The following is a 25,714-nucleotide window of genomic DNA, read 5'->3' on the forward strand; positions in this document are numbered from 1 at the left end:
TGAAAAAGTAGGTGAAAGTGAAATCAGGACAATTCCATGGAGAAGTGTAGAGATTGAAGAGGTGAACTGTACTCACTTTTGCTTCATCCTCTGATGTTACAAAAAGAATTGTAGAATAATTCAGGTCAGAAGGAACCTTCTGGAGTTCTTGTCCAATCTGTGCTAACAAGACAAAGGTTTTTCTGAAGAAATACTTTTGAATCTAGAAATTGTTATTTAGACCTTAATTTTCAAAACTCGGTGTTTTTTCATGTATTTTGAATGCTTCTGTTTGGGGACAGAAGTGCAGTAAAGGTCAAGTGGAAGAAAAAAAAGTATGGAAAAAAAAGAATCTTACTGCTAAAGATACTAAGTGCCAAAAAAGAGCAAAGTTGACACAACTCTAGCTGCAAATGGGAAGGAGTGAGCATGTTAAGAGCATCTGAAAACTGTTGCATGTGTTTAAAGTAAGCAACATATTATTTCCTTGAGATGCTCTAAATAATTAAAGAATATTATAGTTTCCCTTCTGAGAAGGGTAACAGCTGACAATCCTTCATTCGTAAGAACTTATGTATATTTATTTGTATTCCTTTTGTCACAGGGCTACTATCCATTGTTAAATAAAAGTGTCTTTTCCATGTCACCTTATGAAAAAATAGAAGTCTTCTCAGAGGTAACTCAAATTGGTTAGAGTAACTTTGATTAAACTTTTTTTTTGGAGAGAAGGAGATTTTACATCTTGCTGTAAAGCTTACAGGATCAAGAATTGATTAAAACAAAATGAAAAAAGCATTTTTGTAGTTTTCCACATAAATTACATTTGCATTGGATTGATGCAGTCTTTAGTCTTGTATGATACCATGCATAATAAAATTTTAAAAAGAAGTCATAAAACTATAAAATTATATAAATTTCTACCATTAAATGTGCCAACCAGTTTTTTTTTTTTTTTTTAGTGTCATCGAAAGGGTACTTTACAGGAAATATTTTGGTTTAGATGCATTGGATTTTCTGATGGAAAACAGATCTGCAGGAGTATTTCTGAGAACTGATAACTTCTTGATTGGGAAGAACTTCTTTACTTTGTCTTAGTTATGTTTATTTGTTCTGGATTTTAATTTTTTTAGGTGCCCTAACTTTGCATTTCCACTGCAAATTTAGAACTTGATTAGGGGTATGGCTAAAACTCAGTTGTTTGGAGGCTTCATTTTGTTCCGTTGCTTCACTCCTCTTTGTATTTGTTTTACCATGTAAGAGGATATACTAATGTATAGAAATTATGGGGCATCTTCCTGATTTATCTTGTGTGTTGGATATGTTTTGTCTGACTCAGTAGCCAGAAATACTGATCTTCTTTTCTTAATTTCTTACATGTACAGGTACTGTGCAAGACCTTAACTATTTTTTTTTGTATCTCCTACTGCTGATTTCCCTATTCTGCTTACCTGCTGCTAATCCTATGTAGCTTAACAGAAGGAGATTTATACAGAATCATTTTGAACCCACTTTGTTTCTGTTCACTTGGAATTGAGACTAACAGAAAACCAAAGGAGGTTTTGCATCTGAAGGGCATAGCGCTGGCTATGTCAGGTCTTTGTCCCATTAGCCAAGTGTTTTCCTTCTTCCAGCACTTCATGTGTGTGAATGAGTATGTTTTCCTTGTTGTTAAATATATTCCTGTCCAGTGATGCAGAAGTGCTGTGTTTCTGAAGAAGGTTATGTACTTGACAGCTACCGAAGTAATTAGCATAAAATTTTACTGTCTTATCCAATTTAGTTTATGTATACTAAGGTAGTGTTTTACCACAGAATGATAAAAATAGAATAGAAATGGGAATATAGAATGGTGGTACATCTTTCTGGAGTAATTTCTGGTGTTCCTGTTGCTTGGCTCTCACAGTAGTAGTTTTAAGTCCTGTCTTTGTATATGGATACTCAGAATAAGGTGGGAGAAGGGGATCTACATGGATATCTGAAAGTCCTTATGCTACTTAAATTAAAAAAAAAAAAAAAAAAAAGGCTTAGAAAATAAATGGAAAAAACTGACTGACTTTTGCCTGGAAAGTTTCTTTGGTGAGCTTGAACATATGACAGGCCTGAATGCTGTCAAATCCAGCAGGCTCATTTCAAGGTGGATCAGCAGGGGCTAAACCTCGAATACACAATTAAGGATGGACTTAATGTCTAACTTCTGTAGTGAGTTATCACATCAAAGTCTGACTTACTAGACATGGTAGATGATACCAAAACACTGACTTTATTTTCAAGTACTTATTATTTATTGCTGAAGCAATTAGCCACCTTTTACATTTCATTTTAGCTGTCTGATTGCTGGCACGGTATAATTTTTTTGTTCAAGGTTTTTCATATCAAAGCAAATTACATACTACAGGGTGCATTTGTTTTCTGAACATCACTTCCACAGTCAAAACCTTATGTGCTGCTGGATAAACAAGTCATGTTTTAATTAGGTATGTCTGTGTTCACCAAAACTGTGTCAGAATGTAAACCCATCAGATTAGAGTTTGATTAAAGGGGAATGAGTGCCCTTGTACAGTCTCCTCTGTGCTGGTTTTGTGGCTATGCTGTGAACACTGTATTCCCTTTGTAGTGTCAAATAGTCCTGCAAAGAGCTGGCCATTAAATTTTTTTTTTTTTTTTTTCATTTCTTGTAATTAAGAATAATTTTTGAGAAATTATTCATGATGATACCTGCCTGAGAACATTATTCCATCTGTTAATGTTAAATAAAAAAATTAAGCATTTTATTCATGTTTTCCATCTTCCTGTTAGAGAGACTGTAAAAAGTAAATGGTACAAATACAATATCCCATATAATTGAAAATTACTGATAAAATGGGATAGAGAAATATGGATAATGCAAAACCCAAATATGCTTATGATACCTATAATTATGTTAATTAGCATATAGCGAAAGTTCATGAATATTTGAAATCCACTATGAACTGTGGCAAGGACTTAAAAAAACCCCAACAAACAACCCAACACGGAGAATATATTGCAGAGGTTTCTAATAATTTTACCAAAAAAAATTTACTTGCTGTTCTTTTTGCATGAGCAGCTGTTAGATTCATGCTATCTCAAAAGTTTAAGGAAGGAACAGGACTCCATTTCCTGTCCCTTGTTTAATTATATTGGCTGGTTTTCATGGTTTAACCCCAAAAAGCCCCTTGCTCACTCCCCCACCAGTGGGACTGGGGAGAGAATCAGAAGGGTAAAAGCTGAAGAACTCGTGGCTTGTGATCAAGACAGTTTAATAGGGAAAACGAAAGCTGTCCATACAAGCAGAGCAAAACCCGGAATGATTTCACTGGTAGAGGCAGGGAGGTGTTCAGCCATCTCCAGCACAGCAGGGCCACATCACATGCCGTGGTGACTGGGGAAGACAAACACCATCACTCCAAATGTCCTCCCCTTCCCCCTTCTTCCCCCACTTTCCATATAGAACATGATGCCATGTGGTCTGGAATATCGCTTTGATCAGTTTGGGTCGCCTGTCCTGGCTGTGTCTCCTCCCAGCCTCCCACACACCCTCAGCTTCCTCACCAGCCTGGCAGTATGGAAAGCAGAAAAGGCCTTGGCTCTGTGTAAGCTCTGCTCAGCAGCAACAAAAACATCTCTGTGATATCAACCTTGTGTTCAACACAAATCCACAGCACAGCCCTATACCAGCCATTGTAAAGAAAATTAACTCTAGCCCAGCCGAAACCAGCACACTGGTCTTGACAATCATCTGTCCCCTAGAACCACCAAGATGACTTCTAGATCTTCTAGTCACTGTTATTCAGACTATTTCTCAATCCATTTCTACAAACTTTGGCAATCTTGGCTTAGTAAGGGTTTCCTGGGTACCAAGTCTGAATTTGACTTTGTGAATATTTAAATAGCCTTCTTGAGTAGGTAGTTTATGGGCTCTGTATGGGATGTAGGTTTTATGTCATCCTTCTACTGCAAGAAATTTTGCCACAATGGCAGAAAAGTGGCAAATTTTGCTACATGTTTGCCACCAACTTTGCTCTCATTTTCTTTAAAAACTGCAGAAGGGGTCAGACATGAATTGTTAACAGGCAATACTTATTTCATTGCAAGAGAATAGTTTGGTCCTGTTGTTTAAATTCTGCATTAAAAGAGAGAGAATATAAAACTCTCCAGTGGCTTCTTCCTGTTCCTAACTGCAGGTTAACAGTTGTCAAGAAAACAGGGAGAGTAGAAGAGATGGAAATGTGATTATCAACAAATACACAGTAAAGTGTTTTCCCTGATCAGTACTTTTTATGTATTTTATTTTAATTTTTAATGAAATGTGAATTTCCTCCCTTCCCAATTCTTTCTAGCTTACCAGATGACTGAGGTTAAATTAAGTACTTCCCAGATACGATTTTCAGGAAAGCAAATTTACTGGTACTAACTCTGCAGGAGCCCTGTGCTGATATTGATGGCTGGCTGTGTTCATTGGCAAGAGAACGGTTCTCAAGTGAGATTATAACCAAGAAAACGTGTTGACTACTCTCAGTACGGATTCTCCTTTCATACCCAAGTCTGTGTTTGTAACTGAAAGTGTGGGATATATTCAAATTTGAACTTCTGTTCCTGTCTGTGAGGGGGAAAATGTCCTTATGTTTTAAGTGACTGCATATTGTGTCTGTGCAAATATAGGTCCTCTTGATGTGAGGAGAGCTATTGAACACATCATGATTTGTGCTCTACAAAGCTTTAGGAACTCTCATCTCAGTACTTTAGGATTTGGGGTGTGTGTAAGAAAAAAAAAGGGCTTTAACTTAAGGTTAGTAAGAGGATCCCAGCATATAGGTAATCTTTTGATTGTGGCTATTTGAAAGGGAAGTGTTAGTAGTGTAATTTTAGCACTGTTCGCAGACCTTGTTGATTTTCTTATATGTTATTCTGGATGCAAACAAGATGATTAACTTTTCTGAAGGAAAAAAGTATTCTAAAACCAGGACCACAGGGATTTATCATGTGACAATATTGTTTATTGATCAGACTTAGGAACTGGTATATTTTGAGGAATCTAAGAACCTTGTTTTATTGTTAGATATCAAAAACAGTGCAATGTCAAATGTTGAAATGATGAATTTTTGTATGATGTTTACAATGTATTACCAAAGATATTGAAAGAAACAGTGACCATTAACAACAATAAAAAAGAAAAATACATACTGTAAGTCTTAATATGAAATGATAGTTAAGAACAGCAACAACCCAGGTGACTGTAACCTTCCTTATGATGTATAGGTTTCAATCTGTGATTGGAAGTAAATATAGAAACCTAAAGGAAAAGAAACATTTCTGAGTAGATTATTACTGGTCCGGTTTAATGCAAAGATACTGGTTCAGAAATTAGAGAGGCTGCTTTTCCATATGTATGTTTTCCATATGTTTCCATATGTTGAAAATAACCTGTGTGATAAAAAGAAAAGCACAGTGCCTATAAAAGAAAGGTCAGAAGATTTAAATCTGGCAAAGGAGTGTCTGATGCCTTCAGTGAGCTGAGGAGCTGTTCCAGCTTAGGTATGGAGGCAGCAATACTCTCACATCCCGGGAAATTGTCCCTAATTTGACAAAAGTGCCTGTTGTCCAAGAGGACAGTTTGAATTTTCCAGACAGCTTCCCCACATATCCCTCAGGATGGCACACTGAGGAGGTTATTTGTATTTTGATGTTCTGTTCTTCCTTTCCCTCCTTGCCTTTCCCTCTCCTCTGAGTTTTCTTGACTATGAACTATTCTGGTTCCCTGCAAACTGAGCTAACAAGAGCCAATATCGATGCTTTCAGGTATTTTATTCCCAGCTGTACTTGCAACAAAATAAATGTTCTGACTAAGTACTGCAAGTATTTATGAAGCATCTCCTCAGAGGAGGATTGCTTCTGAGGTTGGGGTTAGGGTACAGTTGCTTTCTCTGAAGTTAAAGCAAGTGTCTATTTAGAGAGACAAGGAGATAAAAGGCAGGGGATGACTGCGTAGGGGAGCTGTGTATGCATGGAGACATACATTATATATAAAGAAAAGAATTAGTCACGTGGATCTTTAAAGTGAAGACACTAAGGCTAAGCTGACTCTCCGTCCTTTGTAGTATTCTGTGCACAGTTGCCCTTGAGTATCCTTCCCTCTGTCCTTTTTCCCCGTGCTGAATGAATGCCAGTTGGGTGGGAAATGCTTTGGGAAGATGATTCTGCTCTTGTCTCAGCCCATGGCTCATGTAAAGCTAAAAGTGAGTAGTAAGAGGGAGCACATTACACCTGCCTGCCAAGGAATTGTGTGTTGTTTTGTCTGTGTACACACAGTCACACAATGAAGAGTCCAACTCTGTGACCCTTAGGAGGATATCACATTATTTCCTTATGTTGGTCTGCTGTGTCTGTTGTTTTTTTGTTTTCTTGATACAAAATACTTACTGTGAGGGGAAAAAAAGTATAAGGAAAATAGATGTGATCCTAAGGTACCTGGTTTTACAAAAACTAAACTTCATATTGGCAGGGTTTCCCAGTGGTGACTTGTGGGCATACAGAAACCTTCTGAGTTATAGATTTCGGGTGTCGCTCATATTGCAATATGTTTATTGTTATCATGCTTACATCACATAGTCAAAAAGAAAAAGAAAAAAAAAAAAAGATAATCACATTCTTTCTTGATATCAGGCTTGACCTAATTTTGGGAGCACATTCCTTTCTCCCTCATATTTCTGCAGTGGAATATTATCAGTACCTAACAGATGTGTTCCTTTGTCAATTCTTGGATAACAGGAACTCATTGCATTATGGTGCTTTTTTGGATGTTTTGTGCTATATCCTAAGGTATCTCTGATATCCAGTTTTTCTCTATTGAAACGTGTACTTTCATCAGTTATGTTACACACATCATCCTCTGCTTCGGAGTGGCCACTGTAGTGATGCACTGCACAAAAGCCTAGCAGAGCAACAGATCTTGTGTGGGGCAGGTTGCTCTTTGAATCCTTCTGTTTCTACTGGGTGGATCATTCAGAAATATCCAGGTCTCCTTGTGTTTGATTGCCACTGTTCTGGTGGCAGCCTGGCCTTACCCTCAGGAGATGTTCTGATTTCCCAGCTTAGACATGACCAATCTGGTGACCTTTTGATATTGACTGTTAGATTTTGCTGACAGTTCAAACATTTCATAGAAGTGGAAACTGTTGTCTTGACAACTAAACTCCACCTAATAATAGATAACTAAAGAATCCAAAAGTCCGAAGTATAATAATTCTTAAAAAATTCAAACTTATTTTTTGAGTTTGAGAGCTGGCCTCAAACACAAATGTTCCTTTTAGATCTGTAGCATGAGGAACTCAGACTTCACCATGGCACAACAGTTTTATAGTAGGCTTTATGTGTATCTGTTTTAGATGCTACTTTTTTCTGTGATAAAATGTGGTTTTTTGTGCTAGTTTGCTGCAAAGATGACTCTTTATTTGCATTGTAATATGTGACAACAATATGAACAGTATGCAAACTTTTATTATACAGAATATTAGATTTTTATCTCATGTTTTTTTTTTTTTTCCCAGAAGAAACAGATAACTCCTCAGCATTTCTGCTGTGCTAATGCTTCTTACCAGAGCAGGGTTGAATAGACCTCAAAACATGGAACTGAGTTCTGATCCTCATTCTACAGAGGAACAGCAGTTCTGGCTCAGCATTAAGTTGTTCCTCTACATATAGGGGGCTTTAGAGGAGGTAGTATGAAGAATTCATAGCCGAAATCACATGTAAATGTCAGGTTTAGTTAAGGCACAAAAACCCTCTTCAGTTTTCTGCAGAAAAAGACTCTTCATTTACCTGCAGAACTTTACTGGAGTGGAGAAAAAGAACTGTTCCACAGCATTAAAGACATCCTCTGTGGGCTGCATTTTGGAGTGGAGTGGGAGTTAGTGTAAATGAGTTTGGACAAGCTCACTTCTTGTGGTTCCATCTGTGGTTTTAAAGGAAAGATTTAACAGTGAGATCTATTTTTTTAAACTATTTGTGAAAGAATAGACATTGTATTTAAAATCACATATGCTGCTAACATCACTACTGTGCTGGAACTGTGAAAGATGAGCTCTTACAGTGTCCCTTTTATTGCAAAATGCCTTTGTTCAGAAAGACATTATTCATCTACCATGAAACAGTGGAGGTGATTGGGGTGTGGTCTGACACTACTGGTGTTTGTCTCAGACTGGCAGCCCTCACTTGCTGTGTGTCCCTGATTGCTGAATAGCTGATTGAAAGCTTGGATGGATAAAACCTGATAAACCCTCTTTCTGTGGTGTGTTCTTTTGAACCCAGAATTGAAGACTCTTCTGAAAAACTACTCTTGTCCAGAGAAGTAGTCCCAAAGCATATTAGTGCTGTGTTCTAATCTACAGCAACATGAGTAATCCCTGGAAATTATTTTGCATAAATTTGCAGAGGCATGAGTTGCTTTGGGGATGTGCTGCTTGGACTGAGATGTCCTCTCATTTAAATTTGTGGTAGAAAGGTAACAGATTTTCTTGTATTTTCTTGAAATGTCTGTATTAAATCTAGAGATGTTGTGAAGAGAAAGGCAATAGTCAAGACTGTGAAGCTGATGGTAAGAGGTGGAGGTTTTGAGTTTCCATTCTTTTATTTCTGGAGGATAACCATAACATTCTTTATTTCTTCCCTGCAAAAGATTTGAAATGAACCTGGAAAGAAGATCTGAATGTTTTTTTGAGCAGATGTAAAAGTATGCACTCAACAAGAGGAACAAGTTAGTCTCTTGAATAGAATTTCTCATCTTTCATTTTTGTAGATCACTCTTTGGACTGTCATGATGCATAAGACCTTAGTGCTTTAATAAAATAACTAAGTTGTATGGAAAAAGAACTTGAGTCTAATGGTTGTGCTTAGTACTTTATTTTCTGTGCCCTTAGGACTGTTATCAATTAGTTTGAGAGAATACTTTCTAGATGAAAGGTGTCTATAATATTATAACTGCACAAAGCACCTTCTAGTAATCTTCAGGAGGAAAAAAAAAGCGCAAAAATTAAAGTGCTGTTGAATAAAAATTAATATAATATGCTCAAATTATAAAAGACTGAGTATCCATAGCTGAGGTTGCCTGTTATTTTCAGTTAATTAACACTATTTCAGTTGTTCGTAGCTTTTTCAAGTACAAGCTGGAAATTGGACTGGAAATTTTCCATGCTGGTTGTCTGCTTTGGACTGGTTATTTGGTCTGGAAAGCTTTTCAGATGCAGTGAACCAGTTGGAAGTATTTCTGAGCAGGAATTTAGGAAAGAAGATAATCAGTGTTGTCTCAGTGGTGAGAGACATTCATGTCTTAGAGGGAAGAGTTGACATGTGGTGGTTGACCATTGCTGGGGCTGTGCCAGGACAGATGTTGCAGAGCTGCACTTCAAAGTGAGTTGCTGAAAGGGTCTGGATTTAGACTAAATATCCCAGTGGGAATAGGAAAGGAGTTAGTGTTAATGCAGATTGTCCTAGCCATGCAATTTGACTTCAGCCCTGCAAGCACTTGGTGGTGGCACGACTGGAGTGCGGGAAGAAGAGGGATGGTCAGCAGCCTGTGGGCTGGGAATGGAGGGGCCAACTGGGGTGGAATCTCTCAAACAAACTCGGAAGCCAGTCTTTCATCCAGCAGGGCTATCATGATGTGTTTCACTAGAAAGTGTCTCATTTAAGAGAATAAACTTAAAGGATGGTTTCTTGATGCTTGAATTGCACTGTTGGCACTTTGGGAGCACCTATGTGTGTGTTCTGTGATCTCAGTCTGCCCCAGATGTATGTGAGCACAGAGCTCTCAGTTGTTTGGGGAAAATGTCCCTCCAGGGGTCCTAGGTCCTGTCTGCATGTAAAAAACCTGCAGGAGGTAGCAGGAGAAATTTATAAGAAAAATAACAATAAAAAAAACTATTTAGAAGCAAGGAGCCTTTATAGATTACTCACTATGGGACCAGTACTATAAAAATGGTTGTTTAATTGTGTCAACAACTGGCAGTACCTGGGTTTGGGAGTAAGTTGAGGGAAGAATGATGTGAAGAATAACTATGGAAAAATATTTTTCCCTACCATATTGCATGATAGCAATGGATGGCATTTTTTTATAACTGACTTAAAATAGATGTAAATACATCTCTTTTATTTTTTTTGAGTTGTTTTATAAAATGTTGGTCAGTGAGGCCAGGCTTCTGTGTAAGGTACTTGGGATGCTGATGAAAAGATACATAGCTTCTAACTCTTCCTCCCATACTATTTGTCAACTTTATGCTGCAGGGAACTGTGATTTGCCAGTGCCAGTGGTTTTTAGACTTGCTGAATCCAGAAACCCTTGGATTTCTGCTGTTTAACAGAGGAGATGACTAGGCTAATAGAATTATTTCACTTTAAATCATCAGGATAAATGCAGAAACATTGCCTGAGAGTTAGACCAAGAAAAAAAAATTGCACACATGTTGCTGTAAAGTTATCCAGTAACCTGTGTGATTACTCCCAGTAACAACACCTGCTGTCATATAAAAAGTGGAAATGGATCCAGAATGGCTGGTTAAAGCAAACTTCTGTGCATCTGTCACATGGGGTAATAGATAATTTGTCTTTGTTCTTGTGTTTTTTGAGGGTGGTCCCATCAAAATGTCAAAAAACATTGTTAGGAATATAAATTGTTAGGTTTTGGATGGATCAGATCCAGGGGTGTGGCTCTATCTTCTGTGATTGTAACAAAGGGAGAAGGAATGCTGAAGTACAAACAGAAGGTTCCACAGTGCCTTTTGGGTACTGACTAAAAGTTACAGTCTCATGCTGAGGTTTTGACTTTTTGACGTAAATGCAATGCATGGAGGAACTGACCATCCCTGAGTTTCCTTGGGAAGTGCCAACCCACCCTTGCAGCTCAGGTCTGCAGTAGCCACCACTCTGTAAAGGTGACTTGTTCAGGTTTGTGCAGCTCAACTTTTTGTCCTTAATCATACTAAGTCACGTGCTGGTTGCCTCAAATTTATTTTTCCAAATGAAAAATGAAGTACACTGTGTAATGTGTAATAATGTAAAAGTACACTAATTTTTAATTATTAAAACTATATCTGCTGTAATGCAACCCATACCATTCTCTTAGCCCTCTGATATCTAATCTGTATTTCCATTAGAAATTGTGTCTCCTGTGTATTCTGTTTTTTTATTCAGCTGCATTCCAGTAGTTGGGTAGCCTTTCCCTGGAAGTCTCTGAAGCACCAGGATTCTTGTTCACACTCTGCTTTGCACAATGAGCTGCATAAGACAATATCCGTGCAGTACAGAGAGAGCCCCCAAAAGAATATGGGTTGTATCTGCCTCCCTGCCTGTTTTACTTCTCTTCCCCTCCCATGCTCCAGGCCTGTTGCCCTAGTGCCAGTCTGCACTTCACCTGTAAAACTGGGATCAGTCTCTGAGATACTCTGCAGTGACTGGTCCATGACTGGGTAAGAATTACGTTCATTCTGCTGTTAATAAATGTGAGCAAGGTAGTGACTCTCTCTAGAGAGAGACACTGTGGAGCTGCTCTGTGTAGTGAAGAACTAAGGAGCAGTAAGTGAGCAGTAGGGAATGATGCAATGAGCAGAGCAGTAGGGAAGATATTAACTGAGAGAATGGTAAAGGTCTGAGATGGATGTGGAGAAACTGATGGATGAACCAAAACCTGGAGATGGGAGTGGTAAATGACTGAAAAAGTGTAGATACTATTAACAAATAATCAGAAATGAAGGAACCTTGGTTATAGGTGACTTTTACCTGTAGTTTTTCACACTCAGTGCAGGCCTGAAAACTCTCACCTTATGTCTGATATCTTGCTTGGTTCTGGAGTGGATGTTGTACATTGGGGTTAATTCACCAGAGCATTTCATTCCTTCCGCAATGAAAACGGGGAATTAAATATGAACTCAGTACTGTGGCTGTGGAGGAGCAAATAAAAAAAAAAAAAAGCAAAAAAATGGGGGTATTCTCATTTTGTCCAGTAAATGTTGGGTGTTTGCCAACATTTTGTTTGTCCATCCTTTCCTGTGCTTATGGCTCTTGTGTCAGTTTAAAAAGGAAGACCGGAGAGCTCTGCTCTGAGGCTTGTCTTTACATTGTTCATTAAGGTGCTTTCCTAAAAAGTAGGATTGGACTTCAGGACTTGAATTTTACAGAACTTTAATTGCTCTTTGATTGAATGGCTCTGGTCATTAGTGCAATTGTAATGGGCTAATGTTCTTTGCTGCTAAAAATGAATGGCCGTGGTGGGAGAGCAGTCTTTCCCTTGTGTCATGCTGTAGACAGACTGCTACTTCTCTTGTCAGCCTCTGATGTAACTTAATTAATTGTAGTGGAGTTACTCTTGATCTATAATTAAGTGAGAAGGAAATTGAACTGGACAGTGTGAGAAGTTCCCTGTGTTGTTGCTTGCGATTTTGAAGAGAAGTGGAAAAGTTCACATTTCATTACTGCCAGTCTGTCACCTTGAACATGAAGTCCGTCTAGCTAAGCACTGTCTCAGAAAAAAAAGTTACTGGGTGTGGTATGTAGGTTCAAGGTTACTCTTTCTTTAGCCAGTTGCAAAGTTGAGTTCCTTTTTTTTTTTTTAATATTGCTACAGGATCCTCGCTTGTGAGGTCATACAAAGACCTGCCTATGACAAATCTTGTGTGCCTTCTGACTTTTGGATTTGCTTTGCCATATGGGGAGAGTGTGTTTCACATGTGGCTGGAGCTGTTACGGGTGACGTTCTTCTTTTTATCTGACACTCAGCAGACCTTTTGCTACTTCTAAAATGTGTTACACCACAAGAGCCACCAGTGTGAGGAGTTCCACGCCAGTGTAGCAAGGTGGTGGTTGTATTACCTGTAGGGAACACAACCATTTCTGCTGTCCCTGGTTGCTTATGTGGCCTTTACACAGGAGTAGGCAGCTCTCACAGTGGGAGCCTCCCATTCACATTTTAAGTTAATTATAAAGAAGTGACTGGAAAGAAATTACAGAATATCCGCCATTCCTCAGGGCTCTTGTGAAGCTTGTTGTCATCAAGAATATGCCAAAAGTAGCATTTTCCTGTTTGCTCATTTTTCATGGACACTCCCTTTGTTAGCTTTACTGTTCTTCTTGGACATCTGGATTAAGTTGTTTTGTAAATCTTGGTTTAGGAGTTTCCTTTTTTGATAATATCAATAAGTTTTAGTACTCTTTGTCCCCAACTTGAAAACTGTAATGAAAATATTTTATCTCTGTGAGGAAAGAAAGTGTATTTGGCCAAAGATTAATAAAAAGATAACTCTGAGGATATGTAGTATGAGTTAGAGTTTGAAGAAAAATAAATAGAAATGACCAAGTCTATTGTGCTTATCCTAAAATACTTGATTTGTTCTGTATGAACTTAGCCTCTTCTTTTTTGTTTTTTTAAACCTTTTGGAATAATCAAGTTGCAGACTAAAACTCTTCTAATAGAAAGGAAGTTGAGCTTTAAACTGTTTATCATCTAATTTTTATTATTTAAAATAATTTTAGGGGTTTTTTTTTATTTTTGGTATAAGAACTCTTCCTTGACTGAACTGTTTGCCACATTGATCTTTCTGTACTAACTGAAGCTAATTGTACTTGATACAAACCTAGAGGGAGTAAGTAATTACCTGTTTGTTGTCTCTCCCAACACTCAGTTGTGGAAACAACAGAAATATTTTGTTGAAAATCCTTTGAAATTTAAGCTTTTTGCTCAAAGATCAGCTGCAAGGGATGCATCCAGGCTGGATGGGGGAACTAGCAGAGGGGTTAGATTGCATGATCAGTTCAGGATCTCCATCAGTTCTGGTACTCAAATTTTTGGGAAACATAGGATCATCTAAAACATCCCTGAAGTAAAAATATGAATTGTTTAAAGTATAATAGCAACCTTTTTGAGAGTTTCTTTTTTTGAAAACTCTGTGTGTGTGTTTATACACACAGATAGATGTACTCTCTTCTGCTCTTGTGAAACCCCACCTGAAGTACTGGATTCAGCCTTGGGGTTTTCATAAGAACATGGACCTGTTGGAGTGAGTCCAGAGGAGGCCATGAAGATGCTCAGAGGGCTGGTGCTCCTCTCCTATGAGCACAGGCAGAGAGAGCTGGGGCTTTTCTGCCTGGAAAAGACTCCAGAAAGACCTTAGAGCACCTTCCAGTACTTGAATAGGGCCTGCAAGAGAGCTGGAGAGGGACCTTTTACAAGGGTCTGTAGTGACAGGACAAGGGGAAATGGCTTTAAATGGAAGGAGGGACAGTTTAGATCAGATATAAGAAAGAATTTTTTTACTTCTGAGAGTGGTAAAACACTGGCAGAGATTGCTAAAAGAGATGGTGGATGCCCCAGCCTTTAAAATATCTAAGGTCAGGTTGGATTGGAGCATCCTGATTGGATTTTGAGCATCCTGATCTGGCTGAAGATGTCACTGCCCATGTCAGGGGAGTTTGACCAGATGACCTCTTAGGGTCCTTTCCAATACAAGCTATTTTATGAGCCTATAATATATCCCTGTCTAAAAGATTGTCCTTATTTTGGCTTGGATAACCACATTTCTCTCAGAGTGTTGGAAAAATGCTATGTTTAACTGTTCACTAGGTGCAAATTTTAAAATAAATTTTCTGATAATTTACTGTATTTTTAATAGTGTTTATATGCTGTCACAGATGTCTATTCCCATGTTTTCTGTAGCTGTTATCAAATGTTTGAGATGGATATGCTTGGGAAGGTGGTGTCGGTGCCATAGAGAGAAATAAACTTGTGATGAGGTATCTGTGCCAGGTGGTTAGAATTTCATTTAAGCTTGGTAAAATGTGGGAAATGTGCATATCCTGTCTAGTGATGTGAGAGAACAAACAAATTTCCAGTTATCTGCAAAGCAGGTCCTCAGCTGTCATAAACTATCACAAAGCAAATTATGTTAATAGACATTTGATTATATTTCTGACTAGTTGAAAATCAGAGATGTTGCTGTGATGTCTGTTGGATATGACCCTTTTTTTATTGAGGAATTCTTGGTGTTTAAAAACTGGCAAATGAGCTCAGATGAGCCTATCCTCTCTCCGAAGTAGTGATTCTCACGTTACTTCTTTTTATACCCTATACAGAAATATAACTTTTCTTCCTGTTGTTTTTCCATTGGCTCCATCAGCATCCTTTCAGGTCACACTCGGTTGACTTAGTCCAGAATTGCTGCTCAAGGTCCATAAAAAGAGAGGATAACTCTTTTGTAGAAGAGAAATAAAGAACAAAATCTCGATTTGACGAATTTAGAAAAAGGATGCATTTTATGTGTTAGGAAAACATTAGGTGCTACGTGTAAATGTGGAACTGTTTTTTTTAAGGATACTTATTGATTTATTTTTCAAATTTTTACATCTAGGTAATTTGAGACAGCTTCTATATGGTTAAAATAGTCTAGACTATAACTAAGATACCATAGTTCAGTACTAGCTAAAGATTCAGTTGCGGAAGTTCATCTAGGTGACCATGTTTTTGTCAGAGGTTTTGGACTGCAAATGGCTAATTTTGACTTCTACTTAACATCATTTGCTGTTCTCTTATTCCTAGAAAATGATGAAGTTATGATTTTGAAATGTTCTTCTAAAGAGTATTAAATCCAAGAGTCAAAAGAAGCAAAGAGACATACTGTATTAGAGTAATTCTCAATAAAAATTGATTCGGAACAAAACCATCCTTAATGATAAGTGTCGTTTGAAGATGACCTGTGATTACAACCCACAGTTTTGCTGTCATTTAAGCTGGAGGGGACATGTGTTACTGCCTTGCTCAATTGATGAGATTGGATGGATGATTGAATGATGAGACTGCAAGCCAGGTCTTTAGCTTGTCAACTCATGCCTAATTCACAATGACAGTGTGCATGGAAGGCAAGTGTCTGTATCCTGTCATATTTAAGCTTCTAGTTACAGCCTTCTTTCTGTTTAATGCTTCGGATGCTCCGAAGCAGACCAGAGAAGGAAAAGATGGCTGTCGACAGAAATTGGCAATTTTTGTATATGATGCTTGCTTCCCTCCCCCCCATTTCCTTCTTTCAGTGTTACCATGTAGAAATTACATATTAAGGAAGTGTTATCCATTAACAAAAATATTTAGCTGTCTGGAAAAACAGTCTGTGTTTTTATAAAGTACATTTTCAGTTCACTGCCTGCATTTACAGTTTCCAAAGCTTTTTGAATCTGCTGTTTTCCCTTTTTCTTGGGATTTTCACATTTTTTCTGTTTTTGCCCCTTCTCCCTCACTTGACTCTCCATGTCATAGATGTTTCTATCACTGGGGGCTGTGTTGGTATAACAGCAACAGTTAAATTATCATAATCAGTCCTAACTACTGACTAAATTGCAAGCAGTTCTGTATGCTAAAGCTGCTGAAATCTGTCTAGTAACTTCTGTTTCCTTATTGTATTGTAATGATTTTACCCCTGCTGCTTAGTAGAAGCCTAGTGACAGGAAAAGGAAAGTAGCTGTCTGGACCTTTTTGTTAAATGAACATCAAAAGAATGCAAGTTGTTAAATGAATATCAGAAAAGACAAACATAAAAATGATGTGATAAGAGAAAATAAAGTCTTAATAGTAGGTTAAAATAATTCAGATGGAACTCAGATCTTCTAGAAGCTGGTATAATTTCAAGATTTATTGTTTAGATTATTATAAGATACTGAAAAATTCAGATGCAGTTACAAGTGAATCACATTTCATGTTTGGGTGGTTTTGCAAGTGAAGCTCTTTAATATGGGGCCACTTAAGAGAAGATACTACACATACAGGAAACGACTTTTCACCCATGTGGTGAAAAGTTATTCCTTCTATTCCTAGTGACTGTCACTCCTTCACTGTCACAGGTGACTCTGTTGTTGGTTTGTTCGCTCACTGTCTCTCTGTCAAATGGAGTTACCATTTCCCCAGCAATCGGTGGCAATAGGTGGTCGGTTTTTCCTGTAAAGCATCTGCTGTGAGGCAAATATGAAGAACAGTGTAAATGGTGTGGCATTAACTAAATCTGAGCCCTCCCAAGTTGAGCAGGTACCGCCTGTGCAGATGCTCTGTCCGTGTCTCAGAGGAGCGATTGATCCACGAGCACACGCGATGCAGAGTGCCCTGCCCAGCCAGGGGGTGTCTCAGACCCCTCACAGCCTCGGGCTTGCTGGAATTCATTTGGCTGGTTCCCAGTTCTGTTTTGCGGGGCATGTTATGTAAATCATGTATATTATTGGTTCTTTAGATTATTTGTGTTTTCTCCAGCTGGATGAGTAAGTATTATGCGGAAGATTTAGGAGCTTGCATAAGCTGTATAACTTAGAAACGTGGTGAAGTGTCGTGACATAGTGGATGGGGTTGTGACAGCACACTGTGCTCCCTGTGCCTGAAACTGCCTTAATGCAGCTACAAAGGGGATGATTAGGCACATAATTGGTAAATTCCTTTCATTCTACTTTTGTAGTAGACTGTAATTTTTCTTCTCTGTCTCAAAGAGGAGCTCAGCTCTGGATGCAACTGTAAATACACGTTCCTTTCTTCCTTGGAGGGTGGAAGTTGTTACATTGGACACATGACAGCCTCCACTAAGTTGTATGTGACATTCTACGTGCATGTGTGGCATTACCTATATATTGAACACCATAACCAAAATCATAGGTCTTAAAGGAAGCATGAATACACTTTTGATGTTTTGGTGGGATGCATGGAGTCAAATTAGGACACACTCTGTCAAAATTGTAGAAATATGGACAGTTAAAATGATTGTGTTTGCATTCATCTTGTTTCACCACAGATTAATAAAATGTACAAGTCCTGAGATGGTGCTGTGACATCCTTATTGGAAAAGGTCTTTGGGAGCAGAGTAGGAGGAAGTGTACAATATACGTGATGTACTATGCAGAATATTGGTAATATATGCATATCAAATAATTAATATAGTATATCAAGTGTAATGGGATTGTTTTTTATGTGCTGAGATACAGAGGTGTTAAAAATTTGCATAATAGGTGCATGTGGGAAAAATTTAGAATTTCTGCAGACAATTTGACAAGTGTGTATATATATTTTTTCCCCACCATTCTCTTTAAAAATGTTTTTGGTTGAGTATTTTGCTTTCTTTGCTTCTGCCTTTTTATTTAGCAATATTTAGTTAGAAGTGCACAATACACGCGTGAAATGACTTGTTGTCAGCATTTCTATCCCAGAGTGCATTGCATAGCTCTTAGACATATTCTGAGTTCTTTTTGGAAAAGCTGGTTGCTTTTAGCAGGCGTTCAAACTACAGACTCCTACACATCTACAATGAGGGTTCTTGAAAGAAAAGCTTATTAAGGCATAGAACCATAGAATGGTTTGGGTTGGAAAGGACCTTGAAGATCATCCCTGCTGTGGGCAGGAATGCCTGTTGCTAGACCAGGTTGCTCAAAACCCCATCCAGTCTGGTCAAGACACAGGAGAATGTGATTCTCATTAGGGCTGGTCTCAGTCTATAGGGTTGAGACCTTTGTTTCTGAAATTATATTGGACTTTTTGGGGTGGCTTGACCCTGGCTGGATGCCAGGTGCCCACAAAGCTGCTTTACCACAGGGAAGAGAAAATATGGTGAAAGGCTCATGGGTTGAGATAAAAGTGGAGTGAGATCATTCAACAACTACCCTGATGTGCAAAGCAGACCTGACTTGGGGGAAGTAATTCATTACCAATCAAATCAAAGAATAAGAAGTAAAAACTGAATCTTTCACCCTTACCCTTCCTTTGTTCTAGGCTCACCTTCACTCCTGTATTCTCTACCTCCTTCTCCTCAGTGGCACAGGAGAAGAGGGAATGGGGGTTGTGGTCCATCCGTCACATGTTGTTTCTGCTGCTTCTTTCTTCTCAGATGAAGGACTCCTCACACTCTTCTCCTGCTCCTCCAGTGTAGGTTCCTCTGTTTGTGCATCCACAGGTCCTGCCAGGAGCCTACTTCAGAGTGGGCTTCCCACAGCTTCCTTTCTTCTTTTGGGCATCCATCTGCTCTGGGCTGAGGTTCCACCATGGGCTGCAGGTGGCTCTTGCTCCATGGTGGACCTCCATGGGCTGAGGGACACAGCTACCTCACCATGGCCTGCACCACAGGATGCTGGGTTGTCTCAGCTCCTGCGTCTGGAGGACCTCCTGCCCCTCCTTCTTCACTGACCTCAGTGTCTGCAGGGATGCTTCTCTCACATCTCCTCACTCCTCCCTCTGGCTGAGATCGCACAGTTTTCCCTTTCTTTAATACGCTATTGCAAGGTGCTACACCATCACTGATAGACCCGGCCTTGGCCAGTGGTGGCTCTGTCTTGGAGCCAGCTGGCATTGGCTCTGTCAGACACAGGGGAAGCTTCTGGCAGCTTCTCAGAGAAACCACCCCTCTAGCCCCTCTGCTACCAAAATCTTGCCACAGAAACCCAATACAGACTGTAGAAAAATCAGTCGCTTTAAGCCTAATTTGGAACAGGATCGTGAAGTGGTTTGAGAAGAGATTCAGTGTATGTGTAAAGAGACCTTAATTTATATTCTTTGTGCTTACTTTAGCAAGGATTAATTAGTTGTCTGTTTGAAAATTGGTGGTGAATTGATACATTTGTTTTCTGTGCATGTATAAGACAACATTGGAATTACTAGTTGCTTTATCACTATTCTAAGCAAGCATAATACACACAGTGTACTTGAGAGATCTAGAAAGTTTGAGAATTTTATGTAATCCATCTAGTGTACTAGTATATTTGTGAAGCAGGGGTATTTTAGGCCATCTGTGCATTTCTATCAATGTGCATTCTGTTTGTAGAGCACTGGGCCAAAAAAAGGAATCTTAGAAAATTGATATCCAGAAATGCCTATTAATTTCCATAATTTTCAGGTGTATAAACCACTCTGCTTCTGGAGGTATCTATTAGCTGTTTGAAACAATTTAATACATATATTTACATTTTATAAAATAAAACCTGTGCTTCTTACTTATTATGACATCAGCTAGCACTCAGAAAACCTAATCTTCCTTCCTGTGAGCTTGTCTACCTGGTTTGGTTTCTAAATGTTAATATCCAGTGCCTTGGTACCCTGTCAGAAATAACAGGCAAAACTTCAAGGTAATAGGCAGTTACAGTTACAGTTGACAAATTAATGCATTTCTGCCTTTCCTGTCCACAGAAGATTGCTTTTGCCCATCAGTTTCAATCTAGTGCTGCAGCTACATTTAGGTGGGCCAGACGGGTGGTACAAGGATTTGCTTCCCATTTTCTTTGCAGTGAAAATGTAAAGCACTCGTAAGACTGGTCAAAGCCTATTCAGTCAGGACAACTGTCCTGCAGGTCTCTCATGTTGCCTATATGCCTACAGACATTTTTTCTGCAACTCAAGGGTCTAAATGTAGTGAAGCAGCTTTACAAAGAAAGCCAGCAACAAAACTTGACTGCATGATCCTGCTGGTAAAGTAATTGGCCTATCTGCAGTTTGAAAAGTCCCACACAAGTTTGAGGGCAAAAGGGTGTTTTCTGCTTCGTCTTACTGTAGAACCTAGTAACAAATGTGAATCTTATAGTGAGATTTCTTTTTGTTCACCTATTTGCCAAGATAACACAACTGTTTGACATTTATGTGAAGTATTTAATTAGCAAATGTTTTTAGTTGAAAACATTTTAAAATTGCATAGATAAATTGCAGGTGAAAACTCTGGTGAGTGAAATGCATTACCAGTTTGCTCTGCAAATGTGTTTCTAAAATTCTTAATTTGAAATGTGTTTTAAGAATGACCCAAGAAGGAAAATCCCTGAAAATTTTGGCTGCCTGGAACAGCCTCCCCCATTCTTCTGCACCTGGACTTTTCTCATCATCTTCTTCCTCACTGCCCTTTCTTTTTTAGCTCCATTGTTTGAGGATGGTTTGTTTTTCTCTCAAGTTGTGCTGTAAGCACTTTGTGGCGTACCCTTTTCTGTTTCTCCATAGCTTCCTACGTGTTCTCCATACGCTCCTCTCCTTCCTCTGCTGGGGTGTTCTGGTGTCAGCTCCCACTCATCAAAGCTGCTGCCATTTTCCCTATGTACTGTAGGGAAAAGCTGGAAGATACAAGTTTCAGGACTATCCATGGAGCTTGCAAATTTTGGTCTCATTCATATTGCAAATGAGGTTTGAGTTTGAGATCAGAGGTAGGGGCTTCTTGTGCTTGAGGTGAAAGACCAAGGTTTGTTGGATGCAGAACAGTGCATTCCACCTGGACTGGCCCCTGGGGGTCAACTCTCATGCCCAGCTGGCTGCCCTGGAGCCTGTGGTGGAGTCGTGGATGTCAGGCTCCTTTCATTCTGCTTTGGGGAATGGGCCTGGTCGCTGGCAATGGAAGGCACTGACCAACACATCTGGCACTTGGATTCTGAAAGAGCCATTGTAGGGGCACGGGTGAGGGCTCGCCTTGGTTGTACTGCATCTGTGTTGTGTCTGCATCTGTGTGTGGAATGATCCAGTGCAACTGCTGTTTTGGCATGTGTAGAGCACAGGATGGATAGTTCTGCTTCCCAGGGAGCCGGATACCTCAGTTCTAGGTTGTGTGGAAGTATCAGTCCTTGTGGAGAGAGGAGGGCCTTGAGAGAGATCTTGGAGCCCTAGCTCCAACTCGCAGTTCCTCTCTACGAGAAAATTTACTTTGTGAAGAAAGGTTTCTTTTGCACAGTTTGAGCTTTTCCCTAGCATATGGTTAGGTAGGAAGAGTTTGCCAAATGCGTTATAGTTACATAAAACATGCAACATCTGACGGATACGAAAAGGGTTATAATAAATGATTCCTTTACACTCGCTCCTCGAAAGAGCTGGACAAAATGGTAATACAAAGCCCATCAGATTTTCTTTCCCATTTATGATCTTTATGTTAGTGTGGAAATTCTGGCGGTGAGCATGGGCTAACAATGGCTGAATCTGTTTGAGAACTTTCTGCTAAGCAAGTACTGCACTGTTTAAAATTGCAGTGTTCATTCTGGTTTTATTCATTATTGCTATTAATACCTGTGTACATGCGAGGGATTATTTCCCAAATCTCATTTCCGTTTCCAGTCCTGCATCTGCTGTGACCTAGAGATATGAGGGGCTGCTTGAAGTTCTTCGATTTTTTTTGTCTCCTTTCTCCTCTCTCTGTCATTCCCATGTTTAAAGTTGTACTAGTTTTCTGAAGGATAAAGTGAAGTTATAAAAAGAAGTAGAGTTGTATTTAGGAGTTAGGGATTATTTTGCTTTACTGGAAATATTTAGCCAAGTTGGTGGTTTGGAAATATTTTCATGAGAACTGCTGAGCTAAAAGTTACTGAGACAAAATTCCATAAAAATAACTGTGAACTCTAGTTTATAACAAAGTCATTGTTGGCAGCCTTCCGTTTAAAAACTTTCCATAGCTGCAAGAGAGACAGACTTATGGATCAAAGTGATCCGAATTTTTTTTGGCAATTAAAAAAGTTAACATTTGGATTTGAATCCTACTGTGACTAGTTCATTTCCATTCATTTTTTACTCTGTATCCTTAATAAGAATGACACCAAGGAGCAGAGGATGGGAAGAGACACTTTTTTTCTATTTAAAATTGGTTCCACAGGATGGAAATTTGGCAACAGACACGGAAACTAAGCAAATCTGTTTACAGAGCTCTCTGCCTCTCTGTATAATGAAACCAACCAAAAAAGCTCAAATAGAAATTTTAATGATGAAGCCACACTTTGTTGAAATTTTCCATTGTGCTGTTTTCTTGGTCTTTTTAACTTGATGACAACATAGTTATTTGGTGTGAGGTGTAATGTAAATTGAGGGTGTCAGCGCCCATGTTGTGTTTTGTGCTCTTCAAAGCTTCTGGCCACTCGTCACACTAATGAGCCAGGTACAAAGAGTCTGGAATTGGTGACACCAAAGAAGCTGAGGGTGTCACAAATAGTGCTGGGATTAATGTTAGGAGGGAATTTTTATGAGAGGAGTCATTGCAGGTTTCAGACAATAATTTAAGCGTTGGGCTGTGGCTACTGTTAATGCAGGAACACATGGGAGTAAGTGGAATCAGTTTCCCATGGCTAACTCCTGCAAATCATTATCATATCTTTTCAGAATTCAGGTGAGTGTACCCATGCCCTTTGTGGTAGGCTAGTAGAAACAGCCAGGTTAGGAGGCTGGAAAGACATTATTCCCTGCACCATTAACTTAATAGTCAGCAGAAATGGGCCACTGGGGGGATGAGTATTAGTCAATTAATCTAGTAAAGAATAGTAGCAATTTGCTTAAGATCAAGGAGAAAACTTGGGAGAAGCTGTGACTTGCTGACTCAGAAAATTTTCTGTTGCTATGTGATTGCTGGCAGTCCTACACATCTTTCAGGCTGCAGGAAAATATTTATATTTTTTTAGTTGGTTTTTTTACTTTCTTTTTGATCCTCAGGTTAAAAATTGTTAGAAGATTGAATAAAGTCTTGTCTTCATAGAGGAGTTACAAGAAGAGAAATTGCTGTTGTGCTTGTGCCACTTCTTAGTTATAGCCATATATAAAGGAGACAGGTGTTACTTTAAATTCCCTGGACATTTGGGCTCAAAATATGCAAATGCTTATGGATTATTTTTAATCAAAAGGCAGAAAATGACATTACTTTGTTCCCCTACATCTTGTCTGCAAAGCTGTGGAACTTAGAATGTAGAATAAACAAGGATACTATTTACTTCATAATACAGACATGTTACCAAGATGAATACAAGCTCTGTGGGAAGAGTCAACTTTTCTTTTGCAAAGGGGAATACCACCTTTCAAAGTACCTGAAGCCCTCTGAGGGAGTGAATATGTAAGTGAATAAGAAAGATCATGATGGCTTTTGGTATTTGATCTGGTATTTGACAATGTTTCGTATGGATGCTAGCTTTGGAACAGGCTGCAGGGAGCTGCAGAGACTGCAGGCCCATGGCTTCTCAGTCCTGCCTGAGAAGCTAGCCTGAGAACTTCATAGGAGGATTTCAAAACAATCCTCAGAGACAGAAAACAACTGCCAGGTGTTGTTTATCTGTCCTCTTGTTTCCTCTTGCAAGAGAGGGTCAGGGGTGTAGAGTGCCCCTGACCAATGATGGTGATGTAGCACTTTGCTAACCAATAAGAGTTTCTTTTCTGTACTTTCCACGTATCTGTCTGTAAGACAGGCCTGAAGCAATAAACTAGAAGGAATTCTCGTGTCGTTCTTTCTAGCCGTTCCCAATCGGAATGACAGTTTCGTGCCAGACAGAAGCCAGCAGCAGAGCATAAAGGAGGGTCATGTCATGGACTAATATGTGGGTAGAAGATGGGAGGAATCAGGTAGGAATAAGTGGTTATCTGTCACCAGAGTAGTTGGACTGGTTGATGCATTCAATTCATAAATTGTACACTGGAAAGGAGCTTGTTGACGAAGTGAAAAAGTGTGCTGATGATAGTAACCTGCTCGTAGTTGTAAGGTAGGTAAAATTCACTGTCGCTAAAGTGGTCTACTTAGGGAAAAAAATAACGCTAATTCCACTAAAAAATGGTGAGTTCTGAGCTGCTACTGTGTGTGAGTCAGTCACCAGGTTATACAGGAGCTCACTATGCTACACTGATCAGAAAAGCAAATCAAAGACTAGGAAATATTAATAAAGGAATAGAGAATTAAAAAGATGGCATCCTTTTTGCCACTTTATACATTTATGGCTCACCGGCATCTTTTATCATGTGCAGTTCAGGTCCCTCAGCTCAGAAACAATACAACAGGATGAGAAAATTTTGGAAAAAGCAGCATTTTTAAGAGATGTGGAAAGGCTTATGTCCACAGGAAACAGAGAATCCTGAGAAGAAGAAACATTGGAAGATACTCTTGAGGTCTTCATTGTTGTGAGTGGTGGGGAGAGGGTACACAGGTTTGATTGTTCACTGTCTTCCAACACAAGTCTTAGAGGAGGCATCAAGTAAAGCGTAAGCAAACAGAAGAGGAATGGGTCTTCTAAAAACACTGTGCAAAAAGAATATTTGTATTTGCTGAAATTTTACATGGGTCCATTTTCTGACTGTAAAGGTTCCAAAAATAGTAATTTTTTTCCCCTGTAACTATATGTATGATGTAATGGATAGGTGCACTTTGAAATATTAGTGTCTTCTATGCTCTTTTGCATTTTTGTGTATCCTTGTATCTCCCAGAGTACCTAACTATCACCAGTCTATGGGGAAAAATGAGATACAGTCATTTAGCGTAACTGAATGGCCTTCTTATGTATATAAAATTATTGAAACCGTTTTTTAATGTGTGGGTAAGTGTATTTGGGTTTTCTTATTCAAGTCCCTGAGCTTTCTCAGTTACTTAATAGGATATAGTACCTTTACTTGGATTTTAAAAATGAGACTTAGGTTTAGTTTGTTATAAATATCTCCACCATTCCCTTTGGCCTTAGAAAATAATACTCAACATGTTTGAGAACTTCAGTTGTTCATAAAGGAGAAATAGTTCATTTATAGAGGTGTGGGTTAGTTGGCAATCCTGGATTCTCAGTAAGACATTGTGCCTCTTTAGGCAAACATGTTATCAGTAAAGAAGGCAAAATTGTCTTTTATACCTAAAACATGGTGGTTCTTTCCCATAGCCAGCTTCTGAAATGGTTCTTCTTTAAGGTTTGGTGCAATAAAGCAGATCTTCATGCAAAGAAACCAGAGGAATAATGACAATAGCAAGAGCTTTTGTCTGTA

General features: G+C 38.9%; 1 protein-coding gene across 8 annotated transcripts in view; it reads left to right on the plus strand.

The window, feature by feature from the left end:
* Positions 1-25,714, plus strand: part of LDLRAD4 (low density lipoprotein receptor class A domain containing 4) — a 285,264-nt gene that overhangs the window by 23,299 nt on the left and 236,251 nt on the right. Inside the window, exons 1-2 of one of the 8 annotated variants that reach the window (XM_086893290.1) lie at positions 17,275-23,878; positions 24,234-24,319. The exons of 6 other annotated variants lie outside the window; for them this stretch is intronic. The gene's annotated coding sequence lies outside the window, so the exon portion shown is untranslated. Of the gene's footprint in view, positions 1-10,749; positions 10,936-17,274; positions 23,879-24,233; positions 24,320-25,714 lie in introns of those variants that run through there. One more of the 8 variants, XM_086893293.1, reaches the window with a different exon arrangement.

This window comes from Cyanistes caeruleus, chromosome 1, assembly GCF_971803275.1.
Source record: "Cyanistes caeruleus chromosome 1, bCyaCae1.hap1.1, whole genome shotgun sequence".
Classification (NCBI taxonomy): domain Eukaryota; kingdom Metazoa; phylum Chordata; class Aves; order Passeriformes; family Paridae; genus Cyanistes; species Cyanistes caeruleus.